This window comes from Belonocnema kinseyi, chromosome 2 (assembly GCF_010883055.1).
Source record: "Belonocnema kinseyi isolate 2016_QV_RU_SX_M_011 chromosome 2, B_treatae_v1, whole genome shotgun sequence".
Classification (NCBI taxonomy): Eukaryota; Metazoa; Arthropoda; class Insecta; order Hymenoptera; family Cynipidae; genus Belonocnema; species Belonocnema kinseyi.
The window spans coordinates 58833126-58839280 of NC_046658.1; positions in this window are offsets into that span (position 1 = coordinate 58833126).

Here is a 6155-nt window from a genome sequence, read left to right on the forward strand (position 1 = left end):
CAAACAATCATTCCCCGTGTGTTTGAAGAGTACTAAAATGACGTTTTTTCACTCGAATTTTCTACATTTTTGACAGTCTGCCAGTTAACTTTGGCACCACTCAGGAGCTGCCAGTCAAACTTACTGTAAGTTTTCAGCATCTAAACAATCATTCCCCATGGATTTCAAGAGTACTAAAATGACGTTTTTGACTCGAATTTTTGACGAGTTTAACGACAAATTCTTGCAAAATACACCAACAGCTGTTAGTCAGTCAACGAATTTCGAACTGTTAACTATGAAAACAAAAGAATCTTAAATTTTAGTGAATACTAAAATGACGTCCATAGAATTGTCGCGAGCTCCCGGACTATAAGAAGTCCAAAAGGAGCGATGAATTGGCTGAAAAAATCCAAATTAGCTTAGGAACGTGAGCCTAAACATGATTTGAATTAGAAAGAAAAGGTCGTGAAAAACATTAAAATTAAAATTAAAATTATATTGTGCGTGAGCACAATATAAAAATTGGAGTATACCTAACGTATATCTTGTCTCATTTCAGTATATTTTTCACAGATTTAGGGAAATGTGTGTCCACGTGGATTCTAGCTCGACCCCCCCCCCGGCCCCCCTCGTGGACAAGCGTGGAATTTTGCCATACCTCCCTCCCCCCTAAAGTGTCCACGTGGTATATGGATGGCCCCTTAAATAAATTATTATAAATTTGAATATTTTTTGAATTTATAAGTTATAAAAAGATTTAATAATGAAAAATAGGTTAAATAAATTCTTATATAATAGGATTTGCACTTTTTCTGTTCCCGATGAGGTATTTTTAGACGGAGGAAAAATCGCGTATTCATAGGAATACAAATTCTTAATTTTTCTGAATTCAACGCTTGTTACTGAGACATCAGAACCTACGTGGGAACCTCATAGGATCATGTTAAGGTTCTTGCAAAGTTCCTATGTAGGATTCTATACAGGATTCTATATAGGAGTTTTCAACAGGGTTATTTTTAAATAAAAATACAAAGTAGATTTTTTATGTTTTATATCAGACTGATTTTTTGGATTCATCAGTAAGGATATGTGAATCAGTCTTACCTTATACATTTTAATTGATATAAGTTAATTGCAATGTATATTTTCCAAAGAAATTTTGTTTTAGAACGTTTTTATTGAGTTGGAAGAGGGACATGTTTCATTTCTTAACATTTTTATCAATGCGAGTTCAAATAGAGGATTAGTTTCAATTTAGAGAATTTAAAACGATAGCGCGAATGTATATTTTTTATCCAGAGATCTTTGAACTATTCAATTGATTTAAGTGTGAAGGTTACAAACACTTTTGTACCACAAACACACGTATGCTTCAAGACATTTCGCGGGGAATCCCAAGTCATGAGCCGGGTACAGTCATTCAGATGGTGTGATCGTCGCGACGTTGACGATTAGAATTGTTTTAGAATTCTCGCAAATGCCGGTTGCAGATACACCAAACGCTCGCTATCAGTCACCCCGTTTTCGGCCTTCCTAGTACTGCTGTCTCCTGCAGTTTCTCAGGATAGTAGGGCGAGAGGGGTTACAACATTATATACAGGGTGGACACGCTGGGTCTTACATACATGGCGATCTGAATGCTACCCGAATAGCACAACAGCAGAGGAGAAGCAATTATACAGGGGTATTTTCAAATTTCGCGCCTTTAAAATTGCATTCGGATCGGCCATTCGTCAAGTCCGTGCATCTTCGGATCAAGTTTATCATAGTTTCCATGGTTGCATTCGAAACTTCAAATGGATTCAAGAATCAAAACAACATAGGTTATGTTACATAATAATTATAAATAATAAAAGTGTTTAATTAATAATGAAGTGGGACATGTGACCTGAGAAGTAAACGTCAGTTTTCTTCTGTGCCAATAATATTATGGAGTGGCTTCTGACTGACAAATACTATAAAATGGTAATAATATTCTGCGATTTTAGTGGGCGAAGAGTGAATTGTGTTTAACGCTTATTTGCGGCATAAAAAAGGTATGTTATAAATAGACAGGATATGTTTTAAATAAAATGAATAAAATATTACATGCGAAAACTTTCAATTGACATTACCTACAATTCCTTACAGCGATTTGGGTGAAAAGGTGAATCCGAACATAACATCGAAATAATGACAGATCGGCCCGGCATGTTTATTATACTTTCGATTGATTATTCTTTACCAAAGAAATGTTTTGTGGTTTCGTATATTTATTACTGACAGTCTCGGCAGTAATAATTTAAACAATAATTACTTATTCATAATTGTAACAAGTAACACTTTATTCCTGAAATTAATAACTGATTTCCATTGTTTTTTTTCACAGATCATTCATAGATGAAATACACATCAGAAAATGCAGATGGATTTTGTGAAATTCAGCTGGTTCATTTCAATGAACATTATTGGAAAACCGTTATCTCTAGACCTTATCCCAAGACTGAAGATTGGTTAGCTTAAAATTAATTCTAATTCAATCTGATGGTATAGAGAAGTATCAAAAATATATCTCGAGGTAATTTGTCTTATCTGAATTTTTATTAATAAACTATTCAGGGATTTTTTTGTATTTTAGAAAATGTTTTCTCTGGAACTCATCCTAAAATTTGATTTGATCAACCAATAAAATGAATTAGATACTCGTTGGTGATAGAATTGTATCAGAAATTAATCTAGACAAAATATTTTACTCCAGAATTGTTATTCCAATTTTTTTAGAAATTATTCTATTTTTGAAAAATGCTATCTCTGGATCTGATTTCCAAACTGGCATTCTATCAGCCTCGAAAATTAATTCTAATTCATTTTAATGGTATAGCTTTGTCAAAAAGATATCTTGAAGAAATTTAACTTGCTTGAATTTTAATTAATAAAATATTTAGGGATTTTTTATATTTTAGCAAATGTTTTCTCTGGACCTCATCCTAAAATTTGGTTTAGTCAACCAATAAAATAAATTAGAGACTCGTTAGTGATAGAATTATATCAGAAATAAATGTAGACAAGATAATTTAGGCAGAATTATTATTCCATTTTTTTCAGAATTTATTCCATTTGAAAAAATGCTATCTCTGGATCTGATTTCCAAACTTTCATTCAATCAGCCTCGAAAATTATTTCTAATTCATTTTGATGGCATAGGTTTATCAAAAAGATATCTCGAAGAAATTTAACTTGCCTGAATTTTAATTAATAAATTATTCAGAGATTTTTTTGTATTTTAGAAAATGTTTTCTCTGAACCTCATCATAAAATTTGTTTTAGTCAACCAATAAAATAAATTAGAGACTCGTTTGTGATAGAATTGTATCAGAAATAAATCCAGACAAGATAATTTAGGCTAGAGTTGTTATTCCATTTTTTTTAGAAATTATTCTATTTTCGAAGTTCCTATCTCGGGATCTGATTTCCAAACGGGCATTCAATCCACCTCGAAAATTAATTCTAATTCATTTTGATGGTATAATTTTATCAAAAAGATATCTCGTAGAAGTTTAATTTGCCTGCATTTAAATTAATGAAATATTTAGGGATTCTGAAATAAAATTTACGGAATTGATGTCTTCATTTCTAACGGTATAATTTGAGCTTAAACGATAACTCAATGAAATACACTAAAATAACATTTCGAGTAAATTTTAAGTACACTAAAAGATTTGTATTTTCTGTCAAGACACCAATAATGTATGAATTTAATATTTAGAAATGATAAAATACATAATTATAGCAAAACTTATGAAAAAATTGGAATAAAAATTCTGGCACAAAATATCGCTTCTGTATTTACTTATGCTACACTAACAAGTCTCTAATTTATTTGTTTGGTTAATCAAACCAAAATTTAGGATGAGGTCCAGAGAAAACATTTTCTAAAATTCAAAAAAATCCCAAAATATTTTATTAATTAACATTCAGGCAAGTTAAATTTCTTCGAGATATCTTTTTGACAAAGCTATACCATCAAAATGAATTAGAATTAATTTTTGAGGCTGATTCAATACCAGTTTGGAAATCGGATCCAGAGATAGCATTTTTCGAAAAAAGAATAATTTCCAAAAAAATTGAAATAACATTTCTGGCCTAAAATATCTTGTCTAGATTTATTTCTGATACAATTCTATCACCAACGAGTCTCTAATTTATTTTATTGGTTGACTAAACCAAATTTTAGGATGAGTTCCTGAGAAAACATTTTCTAAAATACAAAGAAAATCCCTAAATATTGTATTAATTTAAATTTAGGCAAGTTAAATTTCTTCAAGATATCTTTTTGGCAAAGCTATGCTATCAAAATGAATTAGAATTAATTTTCGAGGCTGATTGAATGCCAGTTTGGAAATCAGATCAAGAGATAGCATTTTTCGAAAATAGAATAATTAAAAAAAAAAATTGAAATAACACTTCTGGCCTAAAATATCTTGTCTAGATTTATTTCTGATACAATTCTATCACCAACGAGTCTCTAATTTATTTTATTGGCTGAGCAAACAAAATTTTAGGATGAGATCTAGAGAAAACATTTTGTAAAATACAAAAAAATCCCTAAATATTTTATCAATTAAAATGCAGACAAGACAAATTACCTCGAGATATTTTTTTGATACACCTATACCGTCAGATTGAATTAGAATTAATTTTAGTCTGCTCAATCCCCAGTCTTGGGATAAGGTCTAGAGATAATGGTTTTTCAATGATGTTCATTGAAATGAACCAGCTGAAATGCACAAAATCCATTTGCATTTTCTCATGTATATTTCATCTATGATCAATCTGTGAAAAAAAACAATGGAAATCAGTTATTGACTTCAGAAATAAAGTGTTACTTATTAAAATTATTAATAAGTCATGTTTTTTAAATTATTATTAAGTAATTATTGTTTAATTATTACTGCGGGCACTGTCAGTAATAAACATACAACATCACAAAACATTTCTTCGGCAAATAATAAGCAATCGAAAGTATAATAAACAAGCCGGGCCAATCTGTCATTATTTCTAGGTTATGTTCGGATTCACGTGTTTGTACTAATCGCTGTAAGTAAATGTAGGTAATGTGAATTAAAAATATACGCATGTAATATTTTACTTACTTTACTTAATACATATTCTATATATTCATAACATACCGTTTTTGCCGCAAATAAGCGTTAAATACAATTCACTCTTCGTCCACTGGAAGCGCAGATAATTATTACTATATTATAGTATTTGTCACTCAGCAGACATTCCATAATGTTATTGGCACAGAAAAAAATTGACGTTTACTTTTCAGTTCACATGTCTCATTTCATTATTAATTAAACACTTTTATTATTTGTAATTACTATGTAACATAACCTATATTGTTTTGACACTTGTATCCATTTGAAGTTTCGAACGCAACCAAGGAAACTATGATAAACTTGATCAGAAGATGCACGGACTTGACCGAATGGTCGATCCGAATGCAACTTTAAAGGCGCGAAATATGAAAATACCCCTGTACAATGGCTTCTTTCCTGCTCTTGTGCAATTCTGGTAGCATCAAGTTCCCCATGTATGTAAGCCTCAGCATATATATGTATATATATTCCAATTGGAAACGAGTCAGGCGGTCCTCACTGTTTACGTTTTGATCTCCCCGAAACCAGTCCAAGGCTATTTGAAGGCAACCCCCGACACGTGACTGAAAGCGAGAGTTTAGTGTATTACTGGCGGCTCTCATTTCAGTGAACATTCTTACTTCCGGAAACTAAAATTTCATACATTTTTTACAACTTATGTTACTTAAAATACTTACTTTTGACGATATTTTTTTACAAAACTTATTATTGACCATTATCACTTTTTCACACTTATCATTTTCAAACAGTGAATAAGGCTTTTTCTTAACGTGAATACTAATTTTTGATCGCCCACGTTTATAACAATACATAAAGAAATACCATCACCTCTTATTATTGTATGAATCTTTATAGCAGTACCCCGATTATCCTTTAAATTCATATATTTTATCATTTTTGTAGGTTGCACATATAGGTGAAACACATAGAAAAGGAACCTACATAGGATCCTATATGCTCCACACACACACACGCGCGCGCATAGGTTCCTATATAGGTTATTATATAGGAACCTATGTAGGTTTCTAC